Raw genomic sequence first — 18,946 nt, forward strand, 5'->3', positions numbered from 1 at the left:
ATATACAGAGTGTGCTTACATGTCTTACTAAACAGACAAAAGAGGGACAGAGAGAGAGAGAGAAGGACATTAATACATTCAGTGGCACTTGACCCTTAGGACTGCAACTCTGCTCTCCTAAGAAATAAACAGCAATAGGCATTTCAGAAACTAACACTGCGTGTCTGGATAAATACACAGAGTAAATCCCAGCTCCCCCAGGACACCTCCCTACTTCTGGGCCAGGTGATAAAGTTCACTAGTCTAAGACAAAGCTGTTACTTTTCTAAATCATGTCAGGAAACAAAGTAGCTGTCATTTATCAGCGGATCCTACCAATGCTTTAAAAGTCATTACACACTCACTGCAATCCTTGAGGTGATGCTTACCTCATTAAGATGCAAGAGAGAATGTGAAACCATCCATGGTGCTAAATGAAGTTCTTACAATGTCCCTTCAGAATACTTCCATTCTTACTTCAGACAGCAAGGAGAGATGATTTTCTTCCTTCTACCATCTAAAGAGTTAAGCAATAGACAGGAAATCTCAAGGAAGAATCTCAGTGCATTTTTTTCCCCTCTTCCCCTCCCCCTCCCTGTTTTTTTTTTTTTTTTTTTTTTTTTTTTTTTTTTTTTTTTTTTTAAACATCGCATACATCAAAGTAAAAACTGACATGCGGTGCCCTGAAGCTCTTTGCAGCATGCTTTTAGGTTTTGAAATTTCATTTTCTACCTTATGATGATTACATGAGAGAGGATGAAATGCTTGCTTTGAGGTTCATCTTAGACAGAGATGTAATAAATGTTGTGGCTTCCCACTGCAATGGAATAAATTCTTTTGTAGATGGGAGAGGGGGGAGTATGTGGTTTAGTTTATATTTGAGCCCTTGAATATGGGTGGAGATGCCATATGGGGAGTATCTGGAAGAGCAAAAAAGGGGAAGAAAGAGAAAAGGAAGAGGGATTGGTGGCTTAGCCAGTGAAGTACTCTCTTTTGCTCTAAATACAGTCAGTCCACTGTAGTTGAAAAATAGTTTCTTGGTCCCCACTGAACTGCAGCTGTCCACACACACACAAACACAAACAAAATCCCAACCCTATGATAAATAATTAATCATATTTTACAGTTTCTTCTCAGCTTCAAGAGTGAGACAACATGAAGACTGAATTACATCTGCCTTGTAACAAAAAGTTTGTTCCTCCAGGCACAAAAGACAAGGTGGAGATCATTTTAATCATGCCATGCTGTGCTAGATTACTTGATTGCTTTTTGTCTTTGTCGCTGCAGTTGGTCAGAAGGGACCACACTGAAGCTGATAAATTCACCTTACTTCCAACTGCTAAGTAGGAAACAGATCTGTGTTGCCCTGATGTTCCTTTCACAAATCTTATAAAAAATCCTAATAAAAAAATCCTAAGTGCATCCATATCTAAAAAAAGAGAAGACCATGTGGTCAAAACCTCTGACTTAGACATGTTCTCACACTCATCCCTCAAGTGAAAGATCCTGCTCAGGTTTATCTATCAACAATGTCCAGTGCTTTGGCTCTTCTTTAAAAATGTATTTTAAATTACTTCGGTGTCTTAACAAGTAGGTCCACCCTACTTGTGTGGATGAACAGCCTTCCTCTGCCCTGTAACAGTGGGGTGGCATTAATCCCAGAGATGCTGGGGCAGACCCTGCTCAAGAGCACAGTGAGGTCTGGGATGGGGCTGGGACCAGGACACCCCTCTCTTGGGCAGTGCGACTCGTTATCCTCTACATTCTCCTCATTTGTTCTGGCTTACCCTGTTAGCCCAGTTAGCTAACTACAATGTCACTAGGCTGCCGAGAGTGCAGAAAGCAGGTATCTGGAGTACGGTTCCTCTATGCCCCAAATGTGCTGAAGATCAGAGCAGATCAACAACTGAGAGCAGCGTGCAAACCGAGGGACAGGGTAGAGCAAGGCTAGGTAAGGCAAGCCTGCCTAGGTAGGGAAGAAATGGAAAAGTAAATTTGTCAGGTTCTGTTTCAATGTCATAAGCAGTAGGATTCATGACAGTCTCATTCTGAGTACCAAGAGCTGGCATTTAAGCTGCATTCCAAAGTGGGCACTCAGCTAAATCCATTGCCCCTAGGTCTGATGTACATCTGTGTGGGCATTTGCTAGGTATCATGGTGACAATTATGGGCTAGCTTCCCACCTGGTCTATTTCACATGACCCATGATCTTTTAAGAATTTAGTAATACTTCTCAATAATCTTTAGAGTACACATGTGGCACTTGCTAGGCTAGTTGGTCTGCAAGGCTGGAGCCTCGAAATATGCTGTTTAGCTTGGCTGATGGCCACTACAACCTGTGCTCTGGTACTATGGGCAATCTATCTTGGCGTTTTGCCTGTCTCTGTGCAGGATTTGGATTATGGTGGATTGATTTCATTTTTTGCAGTTTATAACTCAGCTTTGACCTTTGGCTGTTGGCATATTGATCCTTTCCCAAAAGCTCTGTTCATCCAGCATTTTTAGACTCACATGACTCACATCCTTGCGGTAAAACTTAGCAAGCTCTTCTTTCAGCTACTCCTACAAAAAAATAGTAATATTGTAAGGGGGAAAGAACACAATGAAAAAGTTTTAATCAATGCCAAATGCAGGCAAGCCCTTAACACAGGCCTACTTCCATCAGAGCTGTGGACAGCCTTACCCACTGAAAAGCCTCTTTATTTCACCTCTGCTTCTCCAGCTTCTCTAGCATATTCAGTCACACCTTGGGAGTGAAGGGAAGAGAGAGATAATGCCCATTTCAGAATGGATGTGTTTGTATGATTTTCAGCTACAGAGCTGGCAAATTTGAGGAAGATTCAGATGTGACCCTGCTATAATGTTTGGAAAATGTTGTCAAACACCAGACTGTCAGAGCCGAGAGGTTATTTGAATGTGAACTGTACTCTTTATCCATTCTCCCAGGGACTGCAGTATCACCTTGCAAACAATCTTCAATGTCACCTATGCTGATTATACCAGTGAGTTGAAACAGAGATTTCTATTTGAACAGTTGTACTGAAACACAGAGAAAAAGCTATTACTTCTGGATATCAGGAGGACATCACTAGGCTTTAACCTGTGACCCAAGAACAGTTTGATGCATATTAGGGAAAGCACAGTACTTTTGCCACATGGAAGCTTAGACTACTTCTGAAGCACCATATTTCAATTCGTGTTGGAAATAAAAGGCTGTGAAGTAGTTAGCATTTTACCTCAAAATAATTGGACAGTAACTGCTAGTAATTCAGGAGCTGATTTTTGCACACAGCTGAGCTGTCCACGGGGAAGGAATGGTATTGTTAGCTGAAGAAGGTCATCTTATCAGCCCTCCCAACAATAAAATCTCCCTACACAAGTCATCTTTAGCCCATACATATTTTGCTTTTCAATGTCCTTGTTTCACTTAAAATTATGATATTCCCACAAAAACAGTTTGGTCAGTACAACTGCTATGTGAATATCTTTTCCATAGCATATAGCCTGATAACTACTTGGGCTGAAGCAGCTTAATAAACTAAATTTTAAGTGCTGCCTTTTAGAGGCCTAACAAAGCCTTATGAATAGAAAGATTCTCCAAGTGCCATCATGGCCATGGTCCAGGCAGTCCTGAGGAGTGGTATCAGCCTAACGCTTTAGGAAATACAGACCTCAGTCTAGTTATCTTTTTACAAATGTCTGTCTCCACTTCCTGTTACACTGACTTCTGCATCACTTTACAGGTGCAGAAAGGCTTTAAAGAGTTTATAAATTGCCAACATGAATGCTGTAATGTCTTCAACTGCCTATTTCTTTTCTTTCATTGACAACTTTATCTGTGAACTCTAAAGCTCTTTTTTTTTTTTTTTTTTTTTTTTTTTTTTGCTTTTCACAATTGCATTTGTGCTCTTTCACTAAGATTTTATTTGGAGCATATTATGAGTTAATGTGGGGATAAGAAGAGAAATTAACCATGGAAGTTAATCCTTTGGCTTTTCCAACCAGCCTCAATGCCTGTCTCCTCTACCTGTGTGCAGCAGCCTGTATTTCTCCTGGTTTATTTCAGGTATGTAGGCTCTCCTTTTATTCATGAGAAAATCAGCTTTGTTAATGTTAATTTGTTAATGTAGCATTAGAATGTACATGCCTGGTTTATCAGGAGAGTTTGCTTCTAAAACTTTAAATGTTACAAAAGCAGTAAATCTTCGATATGAAAATTCCACAGTATACTGTCTAGTTAGAAAGGCAAAACCTTATGCTGGTTATTGCGAGTGTTCATGAATAACAGTCATATCCCCTTTACTCTGACACCTTGTTAGAGTTATAATAGGAAATGACAAAATAAATAACCTCTTCCTCTCCATTTTCTCTCTTTGTCACAGCAGAACAGCAGTATCATTTTTTTCATGCAGTCCCTATAGTGTATAGGGCAATGGTAGATTATCAGGAAGGACATAACAGCTAATAGCTTCATGTTTCATCAGAGGAGTATCTGCCTTGAATGACTTGCCAATAAAGTAGAATGGAAGCTCTTATCTGAAATTTTATCTCTGTCAGGAATAAATTAATAAACAACTGTTGCATGAGGAGAAGATGGGCACCTTCAACACCAAGAGAAATGTCAGGTGGTTCACTGTACTGTCAGATTTTACTGTCTATCAAGAATTAATCCAGCTTTTATTCAAAGTTATAAAGTATTAGGGCTCTGTCTAAGATATCAGCTAATGTCTTTGCTTGACAGCAAGGTGAATCCTCAAATGTATCCTTCCCACCCTCAACCATGTTATATTCTCCCATATGCATATGAGCACATACCCACGTGTGCTTTGGACTTCATGGTTTAGATTAATTTCCTAATGTTCTAATGATTAGCAGAAGAGCCAGCTTAGTCTATTGTTTCATGTTTTCTGGTGACACCATGTGTCATATAATGTTTTTATGCTGAAAGGAGTTTTTACTCATAATAATGGGCTTGTGAGGTTTTCTGCTGCCCCTCCTTGTGTCTAGCAGCCAGAATTTAATCATGAGGTTTTACATCAAGAAAACTACAGAGAGCTGGGCTAAGCCAATTAGAGTCAAGATCAACCATTTTAGCTGACTCCTACTAGACAGACCAGACGTTATTCTTGAATTATATCACCTCAGTGGCATAAGCATAGTCTGAAAAAGAGGTTATAAGGACTATATTAACATATTCCTCATGCAGGTATGTGATTTTTGTGTTCTGTTATTTCAGAGCCCCACAAAACCAAAACTATATTAAAAATGTATTAGACTAAAATGATGTAAATATGAATCAATACCAGAGCCCTGATCTATTTAAATAGAAATCCAGGTTAATTTTAAAATAGAAGGGGAATCCCTCATTTAGGATATTTTGTTGTGTCACTTCCTGTATTGTCACAAGCTCTTGCTGGAGTCATCGTTAACAAAGGTCTCTTAAAACACACCTTCTATATCCAAGAAGCCATGCAAACAAACCAAAAGTCTTGAAGCACAGTCCTTCCAGGAACTCTCTTTGAACTGTGCAGATGACCACAGCAGACAAAATGGACCTTGTGAGAAAAGGGAACACTCTCAGTTTCCTCATTTGACAGTGAGCTGTATCTCTAGAGAACTGAAGGAGCAGCAGTTTATTTCAGCTGTCTGTCTGTGGAGAGCAGTTTAGTGTCAGGGCCTCAAAAACATCTGACTGAGGCCATGTAGAAATTGGTTCTGAAGAAGAAGTGACAGTAATATCAAAACAAAGGTCAGGAATATCACTTTCTTGCTCTTTTTCTGATAGGAACTTCCATGCCTTTATTTCAAATTCAGAAGGAAACATGTCTTGGGCTGCAGGCTATTCCCTCTGTTGTATTCCTCCCCAAATGGTGTGGACTCCCAGGGACACTCCATACTTCTTTGCAGATGTTTTCAAAACACCATCACCTTTAACACCTAGGCCAGGTGGCCTGAGTGGCTTCATCCACTTACTCCCACAATTTGCTTATTCCCAGAATAAGCAAAGAATCACCAATGGATTAATTGCTAAAATGCTCTTTATGAGTTAAGTACTTACCCATCATTGTGAATGTTCATGCTGTTTCCAGGGATGAAAGAGATACAAGCCCTCACTCCATTTTTACTGTGTGACTCTCATTTACCTGCAATGTTAAAAAATTTCAATAGCTCGCCTGGATAGCTGGGATAGGCTAGGGTGCTCAGCATATTCATTGCTAATCACCAGTTTGGTAATTTTTCCTCCATTTTGTAATTTCAATACGCCTCTGATTTTGCATGGAAAGCTCTGCTTCTCAACTATATTTATGGGTATTCTCTGCTGTTTGCAGTTATTGTATAGCTCTGATTAATATTTCCTCTTCTCTGACACAGAAGGATCTGCATTCTAATACTATCTTTATTATTTTCCACCAGATTCCATACTCTTGAATTAAAAAAAAAAGAAGTGTAAATCTAGGAAGTAGTGTTGGAGGTCCATAAAATGTGAGACCATGAAAATGTCATCACTGTACATTTTATTTTCCTGTCTTCTTTGAATCTCCCAAATGTTGTTAATTTATTTATGGTTGCATTGTTCATTTGGGATATCTTAATCTTAAGAGGTAGTCTGACCCAGACCTCCAGCTCCACTTCCATGGTTTAGATAGTCTGTGGAATGATTATTTCAGCTTCCTTCTTTATATGTGAGTTCATGTCCATCCGTCAGTCCCTGGTGATAAGCTTAGACCATGCACTGAGTATTGTTAATCAAGTTTTCCCTAAGTCTAGCAAAATCCTTATACCTTGGTCATACTATTTCTATGCATTTTGATTTTCTTCAATGACCTATGCTATTTTTCCTTTGACTGGAGCACACAGTAACAGGCTTCATAGAAGACCTTGGCAATGAAAATCACATTATACAATAGATTTTAGTCCAGTGAATGATTTGTATGAATCAGCTTGCCTTGCAAAAAGATGTAGCAGCTATCACTGGGTCTTTATTTTGTTTTATAATAAAATTTGTATCAATTAACGGCTGGGAAATTTTAGTCTCCCCTTAATGGGAAGTTACAGCCTAGTTCCACACTGGTCTTATTCTGTTGAATCAGAGTGCAATCAATACAAGCATAACTCTTGGTTCAGCCTGCAAAAAAAAAAAAAAAGGCAATTATATCTGTGCATTTCAATAATTAAATAATTCCTTATTCTCTTATTCTGCAGTCCTCATCTTAATAACAGCCTACAGGCTTTTAACTTCTCACTGGAAGTCCTTTATAGGCTAAAGGAAATAATCCTGACCAATTTCAACAGTTCCATGATGCTTCCATGACTAAAACACTGCTTTCAATATTATATTAAGGCAAATTTTATTCAGAGGTATGCTATTCTGTACTTCAAAGTAGTAACTCACCTTCTTTAACAGGAGTTGCCACAGATTTATTACAATTTATCTGAAGGAGGGAAAGTGTTCTTTGTCCAGCAGCTGACAAGAGCTCTGTGTGTGTGTGTGTGTGCGTGTGTGTGTGTGTGTGTGTGTGTAAAACACATTTTTTTCTATATTTTTGTAACAACTGTTGATGGAGGGGAGAATGAGGGAACGATTACATCAAACAGAAGTTAGTTCCATCACGTTGCTCTTCAAGAGGTGGATAAAGGCATTACCAGAGCATTCTGAGTGACTCTTTCAAACCCATTTATCATGATAGCCAAGACAAGTATCACAGCATATATCTAACATCTGAAATGTCAGGACAGATAAAATGATGGATTAGTAAGGCCATGGACACAACAGTAGAGAGAAACTGAAATATAATGATGCCAGAGCCAATGCGTGTTGCAGAAAATGAAGCTGGAATGGAAATAGCAAGAAAGCTTATCATAGATTCCTCAAATGGGAAAAAAGATTCATCCTGCTGTTTAACATTAGTGTTTGATCAGTTCTTTGCTGGTGAACGCAGCACAACCTAGACTGTTATCTTCAGACAATTTGAGCTTTCATTTGTTATCTGTACTGTAACTTGTATTTTGGGAATAACCCATGAAACAACAAACAATGTACTATGTATAACTATTGATAATAATATTCAACACACATGTATTTTCCTTCCTCACTGTAGATATGATAAAGTTAATCCAGTACTTTCTGCATGAACTGCTGTAATACTCAAAGCAAAAGTGCTATACATTCTCAAGCATAAGTGTGTTGATAGAAAATCTAGTACTGCAGAGATCATTTATCAGAATATGTCAGCTGTTGGGTGGTGTAAATACAGAAGGAATTGTGACAAAGGCAGTTGTCACACTGTCAGAGTCATGACTGATCCAACACACTACATTTTGAAATGCAAGAACTATGCAGTAATGAGTCACCCTGTGTAATGTGTAATAGAAAGGATATAATCAGAAAAGATTTATACTATTACCATAAAAAAAAAAGTTTTACTATGTCTTCGAATTCTATCTTGACATTTTACAATGCATGATGCAATAATGACTAAAGAAGGAAGCAGCAGTAATTAAAAATCACAAGGCAGCAGCCAGGTAATGCTCAGATGCAGAGGACGGGAGGAGGATGTGCAGAAGTAGGGTATGAGAGGGGGCATGCCCATGAGCCAGCCCCCATGCTTTGCACATGCTGGAAGGAGAAGCAGAGGGTGGACAGCAGACATGAGCAGGCTGGCTCCAAGCATTTGTTCTCTTTCCAGGAACAATGCTGTTGGTCAGCCTGGCAAAAACTCAGTACTCTGACACACTGTTGTCTGAAAGATTGAAGCTCTGTACAGCCTTATGTGGACTGGCCTGTGGAATGAACATGTTCAGTTCTTCCAAATCATGTAAAGGAAACAGCTCACCTAGGTTAATGCATGGTGCAGGCTCACACTTACTCCTTCAAGAGGAGGTTAGTCTAAATCAGCATCTTAGCACTAACTTACAAATGAAATGATTTGCTGAGCATGCCTGGGCAAAAAGCACAATGAAGTCTATGATTAATTCACAGCATGGACACATCTTACTTCAAAGTGCATGATGCCAACTTTTTAGTGCCAGCTCTCAGTGCCTGAAGCCAGTTATTCTTCAGTTACATCAAAGCAATGATGAGAGCAAGTATATTTCATCTTGTTCTTCCAGTAAGTCTAACCTTTCATGGAGGAGGAATCACCTTCTTTGTGGTGGTGCAATGGTCACAAGTACATTACATTGCTTGAAGCCCTCAAGAAATCTGACAGACATTGATGCCCCTTCCCAGTGATTAAAATTCTTCCACTGGACTCCCTTAAACCCTTACCAGAGCTGCCAAAAGGCTAACCTTGTTCATAAACATCTAACGAAACACCAAAATACCATGGAATACACTTCTATTGCAATTGTCCACATCTCTTTCATGCATCCTAACAATAAACAAACAAACAAACAAATATAGATCAGAAAGGCAAGTTCTCTTCTGCCATGACATTTACAAGCACAGTAAGGGGCAAAATACATATTTTTTAAGATGACATCCTTCAAGCTCTTGCCATCTCAGCTTCTTATTGCATCATCAGTTAGCAGCTTTCTTCACAGTTGTGGAAATAGCAATAGGGGCCTCAGCTCAAATGCTTTAAGTGTCACTGAGTGCTGGGGAATTTAAGCACATACTTACAGTTAAACACATGCTTACGTATTTTCACAGAGCCATATCCATCACTTCTGTAAGCAGGTATGTCTTCATCAGAAAAAAAGATCTGCTTTCAACAGAAAGGATTTGAAGCTGCTCTTCTGAGTTTTTATACCAGCATCGATTTCTAGCTCAAGCTGTTTTATCAAGGGTGACTGGTAAAATCATCATATGTCACAGCTGAGTGGGAGGGGACAGAAAGAGTAAGCAAGTAATCAGGGAGATGTGATTTTACAGATTTACAGGCTGCTGTGACAGGGAAATGAGACCAAAGTTGAAAACTCTCTGTCAGCATCTCCACCTCTTATGAACTGGAGCAGATTGAATATAAGTTTGTCAGCTGAGCACAGCTGACACAGGAAGGCACAGGAGATGCATCTTTCTGGGAAGACACCATGGATCATTTTTATCTTGGTAAGTCAAGAGAGAAAACTAACTTCATCACAAGTTCATAATTTCTGAACTCTTGATTAAAACCAGTGCAGAATCCGCTGAACAACATCCAGATTGGTCCTGACAGCTTTTGCATATTCTGATCTTGAACGAACAAGGTTGAAGATGCTCCTGGACAAGCTCAAACATAAAAAGGAAGCCTACAGAGGGTGGAAACAAGGACATATAACTTGAGAGGAGTATGGAGAAACTGTCTGAGCAGCCAGGGATCAGGTTAGGAAGGCCAAGGCCCTGTTATGATTACATTTGGCCAGGGATGTCCACAGCAACAAAAAAAGCCTCTATAGGTACATTGGTGATAAAAGGAAAGCTAGAGAAAATGTGGGCCTTCTACAGAAGGGAACAGGAGACCTGGTTACCTGGGATATGGAGAAGTCTGAGGTATTCAATGACTTTTTTGCCTCAGTCTTTACTGGCAAGTGCTCCAGCCACACTGCCCAAGACGTAGAAGACAAAGCTGGGGACTGGGAGAATGAAGAACCACTCACTGTCAGAGAAGATCAGGTTCGAGTCCATGTAAAGCACCTGAAGGCGCACGTATCCATGGGACCTGATGAGATGCATCCACGAGTCCTGAGGGAACAGGTGGATGAAGCAGCTAAACCACTATCCCTTTTATTTGAGAAGTCGTGGCAGCTCAGTAAAATTCTGACTGACTGGAAAAGGGGAAACATAACCCCCATTTTTAAAAAGGGAAAAATGGAAGACCTGGGGAAGTACAAGCCAGTCAGTCTCACCTCTCTGCCCAGCTCAATCACAGAAAAGATCCTCCTGTAAACTATGTTAGGGCGCATGGTAAATAGGGACATGATTGGTGATGGCCAACATGGCTTCATTAAGGGCAAATTGTGCCTGACAGATTTGGTGGCTTTTGACAATGGGGTTACAGATTGGTGGGTAAGGGAAGAGCAACTGAAGTAATCTATCTGGATTTGTGCAAAGCATTTGACACTGTCCTGTACGATTTCCTTGTCTCTAAATTGGAGAGACATGGGTTTGATGTGTAGACTACTGAGTGGGTAAGGAATTGGCTGGATGGTTGCACTCAAAGAGTTCCAGTCAACGGCTGGAGAGCAGTGACGAGCGATACTCCTCAGAGGTTAGTATTAGGACTGGCACAGTTTAACATATTTGTTGGTGACATGGGCAGTGGCATTGAGTGCACTCTCAGCAAGTTTGCCAATGACACCAAGCTGTGTGGTATAGTCAACATGCTGGTGGGAAGGGGTGTGCCATCCAGAGGGACCCTGAAGATGTGGGCCCCAGCAAACCTTATGAAGTTCAATAAGGCCAAGTGCAGGGTCCTGCACATAGGTTGGGGCAATCCCAAGCACAGGCTGGATAATGATGAATGGATTGAAAACAGCCCTGCAGAGAAAGACTTGGAGGTATTAGTGGATGGAAAAGCTAGACATGAGCCAGAAATGTGCACTCGCAGTCCAGAAAGTCAACCGTATCCTTGGCTGCATCAAGAGAAGTGTGGCCAGCAGGTCGAGGGGGATGATTCTCCCCCTCCACTCTTATGAGACTCCACCTGCAGTACTGTGTCCAGCTCTGGGGCCCTCAACATAAGAAAGACATGAACCTGCTTGAGGAGGTCCAGAGGAGACCACAGAGATGATCGGGGGCTGGAGCACCTCTCCTGTGAGGACAGGCTGAGAGAGTTGGGGTTATTCAGCCTGGGGAAAGAAAAGCTCTGAGGAGACCTTATAGTGACCTTCCAATATTTAAAGAGGGCCTACAGGAAGGATGGGGAGGGACTCTTTATCAGGGAGTGATAGGACAAGGAGTAACAGTTTTAAACTGAAAGAGGGTAGATTTAGGTTAGATATAAGGCAGAAATTGTTTCCTGTGAGGGTGGTGAGACACTGGAGCAGGTTGCCCAGAGAAGCTGTGGCTGCCCCCTTCCTGGCAGTGTTCAAGGCCAGGCTGGACGGGGCTCTGAGCAACCTGGGCTAGTGGAAGGTGTCCCTGCCCATGGCAGGGAGGTTGGAAATAGATTATTCTTAAGGTCCCTTCCAAGCCAAACCATTCAATGATTCTATAATTCTATGAATGCAATGACAAAACCCATGCAGCATCACTGGTTTATGCTAGAATTCATTTACCTGTCATGTAACTGCACTATTGTCCCACGATTATGTCTGTCTGGCAAGTGGCAGACATATCCAAGTAACCCTAAAGCACCAGATGAAAGTAACCACTGATATTAACAGATCTCTGCCTGCTACTATGAAGAGGTATTTCCCATGCTTATATCTGTAGTCTTTGGTAAACTACTCATATCCTATGTCTTTTGATAGTATTGAAATGTTTATTTACAGACATATATATATATATAGTCCAGTGTTATCTGCATTCAAATGCCATCTTGAGCACATTAATTCAAGCACAATAAGGGTAAGGAGATATTTCAGCTTTCCTAAGTAGGAAATACATTTCAGTATTCTCTGTAATAGTGCAACCAAGGTGAGTTATTAGTGTCTGTGTAACACACTAATGTAAGCAGTTACTGGAACTGCTTCATATACAGTGCTATCCTGTGGTAAAAGGATAAAAGAGCAAAAATTTAGCAAAAGACAAAAAGGCAATGCTTATATGATCCACAGCTCAGATCTAAGTTTTGTTTTGTAATCAGGATCACTATTCCTATAAACAAATCTTGCTTAGTTCTAGGGTAGAACTAGGGTAGAACTACTGTATTTTTAAGATTTATGACCAACAGAATGGTGATCTGAAAACATACTGTGGAAAGAACCTGATTTTGTGTTCTTTAGGTGAACATAGTTCATTATAATATGAAAGCCACACCTCTTAGCTTAAGTTACCCACCTCTTAATGAAGTCCCTCACCCTCTGAGGATGCATACATTAACAGCTAGGCATTATGACTCTAAATGAAAACATGGAATAAAACTAGCCAATTGATATTGTGGTAAAATACTAACCAACAGAAGCACGTGTTTGTGTGTTCAGAATCAAATAAATATGGTGTGGGCTTGTAACTTGGTGTGCTGGCCACTTTGAGTGCCTAGCACCATTTTCTGCACAGAACTGCAATAAATACAAATATTTCAACTCTGTGTATTAATGGCCTCTTTGCACACAGAGTGAAGAACCCTGGTTTTGGGACAACAATATTACAGCAGTATTGTAATGTAGTTGCCACTGTCTTCTCTACAGAAGTGGAAAAATGCAGTTGAAATCTCCAGTGTGGGGTCCCTCTCCTAGGAGAGAGTCCTCCATGAACTTCTCCAATGTGAGTCTTTCCCCCAGGCTGCAACTCTTCACAAACTGCTCCAGTGTGGGTCCCTCCCAGTGATGAACTGCTACAGTTGGGGCTTCCCTCAGAGTCCCACCCCTCTTTGGGTGCAGCTGCCTGCTCCAGCATGAGGTCCTCCACAGGCTGCGGGTGGGCATTTTCTCCACCAAAGACCTCCATGGGCTGCAGGGGGACAGCCTGCCCTCTCATCACAGGCTGCAGGGGGGTCTCTGCTCTGGTGAACCTCTCTGCTGCCTCCTTCTTTCTTCCACTGACCTGAGAGTGTGAGCGGTCCTCCCCCTGAGGAGGAAGGAGAAGCAGAAACAACAGGTGATGAACTGACCCCTGCACTCTTGGGGGAGAGAAGGGAGAGAAACCAGGAGCAAGGATGGGCCCAGAAAGAAAGGGAGGGGTGAGGGGAAGGTGTTTTTAAGATGTGGTTATATTTCTCACTGTTCTACTCTGATTGATTGGAAAATTAAGTGGTGATGGTGTTGGAATTAAATTGATGTTCATTTTCTTCCCATAATAAATCTATCTTTTGCCCATGACCAAAACAGGTGAATCATCCCTCCCTGTCCTTGTCTCAATCTCCTCCCCATCGCTGAGGGGGAGGGAGTGAGGGAGTAACTGTGTAGTACTCAGTTGTCCTCTGGGCTCGCAGGACAGGGCCTTATTCAACAAAAAGCGTTGCCATTATTAACTTTATTGGTGTGAGTGAAAATCTGTGCTCCTATGTGTGTTCTGTCTGGCAGGTGCCACAGATTACTAACACTTTAGGCAGAACGTGTTGGGGTTGAACTTAGTATCTGTGCTTCCTTAGCAAGTAGGGGACTTGATCTTGCAGTCAGATCATGCAGAGCAGAGCTGCACTGGCTTGAAGGAAAGCACACCAGAGCAGCTTCTTATTGCAGGATCAGATCCTTGGGGTATGAAAATCATATAAATAACATTTCCTACTTTCCTTAACCATTTTTTTATGGGCATGGCACTTCACTCTGAAAATTATTTTTACCCCAGCTAAACAGAGCAATTATTTTTAGCATTTGATATTCAAAATGATGGCTATTACAGTCTTCCTCACACTTCCAGTTTTCTCTTACAAAGGAATGCAACCCTTCCATGAAACATGAAAACCACAAATGGGCGGTAAAACTTCTTTTTAGGTGGGAAAGAACACAATGGATTTGAAACATGCAAGCAAAGTGCTATTTGCAGTCCTCATCCCTCCTGACAGATGTCTTGTCAAGGTGGATGCAGTTTAAAGGCTGTATTGACAGTCACCACTGTTTACTAATAAAAGACAAGGAAGACAAGCAAGGACTGGAGGGATTCAGTGGTGCTGTTTACTCCACACTGTGTCCTCCAGATAGTGTGGGGAATTTCTCTGCTTGTTCAATGCTTTCTGTTTCCATGAACTCTATAGCATAAATCTCTGATCCACAAAAACCTTCAATCCCATTAGTTTATGAGTTTTAAACAGACACCTAAAGCAGTCCTGAAAACTGTTATTTACATGAGTTACACTAAAACCCTACTGTGGTTTAACCCTGGTAGGCAGTTAAGCACCACACAGCTACTTGCTCACTTCCCCACTGCCAAGCCCAGTGGTAAGGGGAAAGATAAAAAGTAAACCAGGAAAACTCCTGAGTCAAGGTAAAAATAGTTTAACAGGTGGAGGAGAAGTGGAAGAATAAATAAAGAAAACAAAGCAAAGCAAATGATACAAAGACAATCACTAACCACCTCCCATGCTAAACTAATGTCCCACCAGTTCCCAAATGAAAGATAGCTAACCTACCTAAACTCCCCTCCCCTCAATTTTATTTTTGAATATGACACTGTGTGGCATGGAAAATCTCTTTGGTAAGTTTGGGTCATTTGCCTGGCTGTGTTCCCTCCCAACCTCTCGTGCACCCCAGTCTAGTCACTGGGGGCCAGAGTGAGCAGACAAGGCTTTGATACTGTGTAAATACTGTTCAGTAGTACCTAAAACATTGGTGTGTTATCAGCACCACAGGAGCTGCCATGGACAAAATTATCTCCATCCCAGCCAGACCCAGTACAAATGCTTTAAATCAGTAACTGCCCACTGGCAGATGATCCTAACTCTGGCCTACCTGGCAAATTAATGAGTTCTTTCAGTCTGCCCTCTGGCAGTCCCATGCTTTCCACTGTTACCATACGTTACATTTTCAAAACAAATGCCTCTCGTGTCTCCATGTAGTGACTGCAAGACAAATTACTTTTGCAATAAACAGTTGTAAATTGCTTGAAATTAATTTTTCTGATATGGCCTGGTCCTGCTTTCCCAGACAGGATCTGTTTCTAGTGGAAGCTTTCCATAGGGATTTACCTGCAGTGGAACCATTTCCAACTTTCACATCTTAGTAAGCCAGTAAAATTAGATTGATTTCCTGTCTTCAGTTCATTTATCATAGCTATGACAAACATGTTAAACTTGTCCAGTTAAGTTCTACTCAAAAACTTCTAAGTAATTTGAACTTGATGGGAGTTATTTCATGAACACTGAAATAGTAACTTCAGTGAGGGTGACAGCAGGACAAACACTTCTGAAGTCGTCAGTGGAATTGCAGTTGGTCACATCAGGCTTAGTGCAGCCCCTAATGTTTACTGGAACTTGCAAAGCTTCAGTAGCTCTGGGCAACCGGATGGCTCAGGGTCTTGGGTTGCTATCTATTTATAAAGTGACAGTTGCCATGGTATCTGAGCACCAGTGGAAAGGCAGCCTGTTGCTGCAGGCCTACAAACAGCATCCAGCCTAGCTGAGCTCTTAAAAGTACTATCATGCCAGGGCTGTTCAACAGCATGATACACACTGGACCCAAAATAAAATGAGTTAATTTGAACTTCGGTTTGCTGTGAGTTTGAACGTCCCACAGTTGCGAAAAAAACGAGAATCCCAATTCCTTGTTTGCTGGGCAAGTCCTGTTGAAAAAAAGATAGATGTTACCCGGACTGCCAACCATGATTAAGAGTGAAAAGGACCATGGCCACTCTTTTGGCATGATTCATTGACAGCAGCAAACATCCAGGTGCGTGATATAAACACAGTCACAGCACTGAATCCCTTTGGAGTTGTAGACACAGCATCACTTACTGAGAAACTCTGAACAGACTCAGGCATGACCTGGAAAGCAGAGTACTCAGACCTGCCAAGCCAGCTGCAGCCTAGGCATGAACAGATAACTAGAGTACTTTATGACAAAAACTCAGGTGCCTACTGACTTGGATGGGTCTATGTACAAACTGGACATACATGAGTCCACCACACAGGGGGGCTATGCACAGGAGGCTGAACAGCTGGAGAGCAGCTTGTCAGAAAAGGTGTTGGAGGTCCTGGTGGACAAGTTGACCATAAGCCAGCAATGTGCCCTTGTGGAAAAAAAGCCAATGTTACCCTAGGTTGCATTAGGAAGGGCATTGCTGACAGGTCAAGGGATGTGATCCTTCCTCTCTGCTCAGCACTGGTGATGCACATGCAGATGCTGGGTCCAGGTCCAGGCCACTATGAACAATCTGGAGTGAGTCCAATTACAGGCCACAAATGTGATGGGATTGGAGCACCTTTCACAGAAAGAGGCTGAGAGAGCTGGAACTGTTCTGCCTGGAGAACAGGAGGCTCAGAGGGGTCTTATAACTGTGCATAAATACCCAGTCGGAAAGAATAAAGAGGATAGAGTTAGACTCTTCTCAGAAATATCCAGTGAAAGGAGAAAAGACAGTGGGTACAACCAAAATAAAAGGCATTCCATATAACCACAAGAAAAAAAAAAAAAATTCAGTGTGAGGGTGATCAAACACTGGAACAGGTTGATCAGAGATGATGTGTAGTCTTCATCCTTGGAGATATTCAAAACCAACCAGACACAGCCCTGAGCAACCTGCCGTAACTGACTCTCCTAGAAGCACCCACGAGCCTCAGTGACTGTGGTGCTGTTACCCTCATGTATTGCATGCTTTCATTTAGTTTCTAGGTGCCTAAACTCTGTCCTGTCTGCCAACTTGTAAAATAAGGACAATACTTGCTTGTTTTATAAAAACTAAAGGGAAATGACAAAAATGTTAGTTAATATCATATTTATGCCAACCTGTGAGTGAAATTTTACTATGGAACAAAATTAATATTATGGTTGAACATTTGCAAATTTAATGAAATTACCTGCTCAGCATACAAAACAAGGTGTATGTCACATGATCAGAGAGACACTGTAGGTTGGCTATACTTTCTATAAGGAAAGTTCACAACATAAAAAGTTGAACAGCACATGAAGCATTCTCACTTTTCAATTCTACAAGCAAAAGAACCTCTTCTAAATCTGAGGAATGTGGAAAAAATCATCCCAGCAGTGGTGAAGAACTTCCAGGGAAGGAGAAATGGCTGGGTTTCAGCTAAATTTAGCTAACACATTTCAATTAACCCACCTAAAGGGCATATTTTCCTTATTGAAAGTGCAAGTTGTTAGCAGATTTTTTTTTTTTTCATTTTCACAGGGTACAGGCCAGTCTTCAGAGAAAGCATAACAAGTCCAGCACCTGTGTCACTTATCTTTTCAAAAACTTTAGACATCTTGTGTAACACCTCTAAGATGAGCATCTACAACAGTTTTTTCTCTGTTGAGGAAGTACTACAGTATGATGCATGCCCAATTTTCAGCGCTTCCAGACTTGCCAGTATTTTACTTTAGAGCTTGTTTATACATGCACCTTCCTCCAAGCACCACCTAATCTGTCATAAACAATGGAAATAAGATGAAACTCTATCTGTTTTCACCTACACAGTTTGCCAGCTCAATTTAAATGACTCTGCGGGGGGGAAACCTTCAACAATCAGTGAAAGTGATTCACTGTATTGAGTTCTGGTCAGCTTTGAATTTGTTCCCAAAGTTTCTCAAAAAACTGTGCTTCTAAGCTCAAGTAACTCCCTGGTGGCTGAAGAAGGTGAAATGAACCATTTGAAAGATTTGTCAGTATTTATGAATGGATCACTTACAGAAACATAAATAATGTAACTGGAGCAGTAAAAATCCTGGTTAGCCATGCAGCTGCATGTATGTCTGAGGATTATTACCACTGGTAAGTAGTGGCATAGGTACCCCATTTTTAAAAGTGGTTTTTGCCTCATTAAATTGCTTCTCTGGAAATCAGAAACTTGCTTTAACTACATTGTTTTGACTTGCTGGGGGAAGAGTCTCTCAACCACAAGGTTCCCTGCTGCTGGACTCAGCCAAAAAACTGTTAATAACTCCAGCAGATGTTTCTGGTTTTTAGGTGACATAACTCCCTTTCTCCCACCACAAACTTTTTCAAAAGCAGACACCAATATGACTGAATTCAAGCATGCTCCACAGCTACCACTAAAGCAAAATCCAATGTTAGCCAGTAAGTGCTGATAAAACTTCAGTGCAAAGTCAGTGTGAAAGCAAAATTGGATTTCAGTCCATTTACTCTGGTGAGCACTGTTAGTGTAGCCAAGAAAATTTACCTTGTGAGAAAGATCGAAAGATTCTAAGATTAGGCCACGTAATCCCATTATTAATAGTTTGCAGTTTTAAAAATGTTGACCTTGATTATCAGTATTAGAAGCTGGCCTTG

The 18,946-nt window shown here is 41.1% G+C and overlaps 1 long non-coding RNA gene across 2 annotated transcripts in view; it reads right to left on the reverse strand.

Annotated features, from left to right (window-relative positions):
• Window positions 1-305: 305 nt before the first annotated feature.
• The window catches only part of LOC113490385, a 28,517-nt gene continuing 9,876 nt past the window's right edge, over window positions 306-18,946 (reverse strand). The window contains exons 1-3 of one of the 2 annotated variants that reach the window (XR_003400220.1): window positions 5,430-5,530; window positions 2,663-2,725; window positions 306-496 (exon numbers count right to left, since the gene is read on the reverse strand). This is a non-coding gene — a long non-coding RNA (uncharacterized LOC113490385). Of the gene's footprint in view, window positions 497-2,662; window positions 2,726-5,429; window positions 5,531-18,946 lie in introns of those variants that run through there. The other variant, XR_003400221.1, reaches the window with a different exon arrangement.

Source organism: Athene cunicularia (assembly GCF_003259725.1).
Source record: "Athene cunicularia isolate RWA chromosome Z unlocalized genomic scaffold, athCun1 chrZ_part4, whole genome shotgun sequence".
NCBI classification, from domain to species: Eukaryota; Metazoa; Chordata; class Aves; order Strigiformes; family Strigidae; genus Athene; species Athene cunicularia.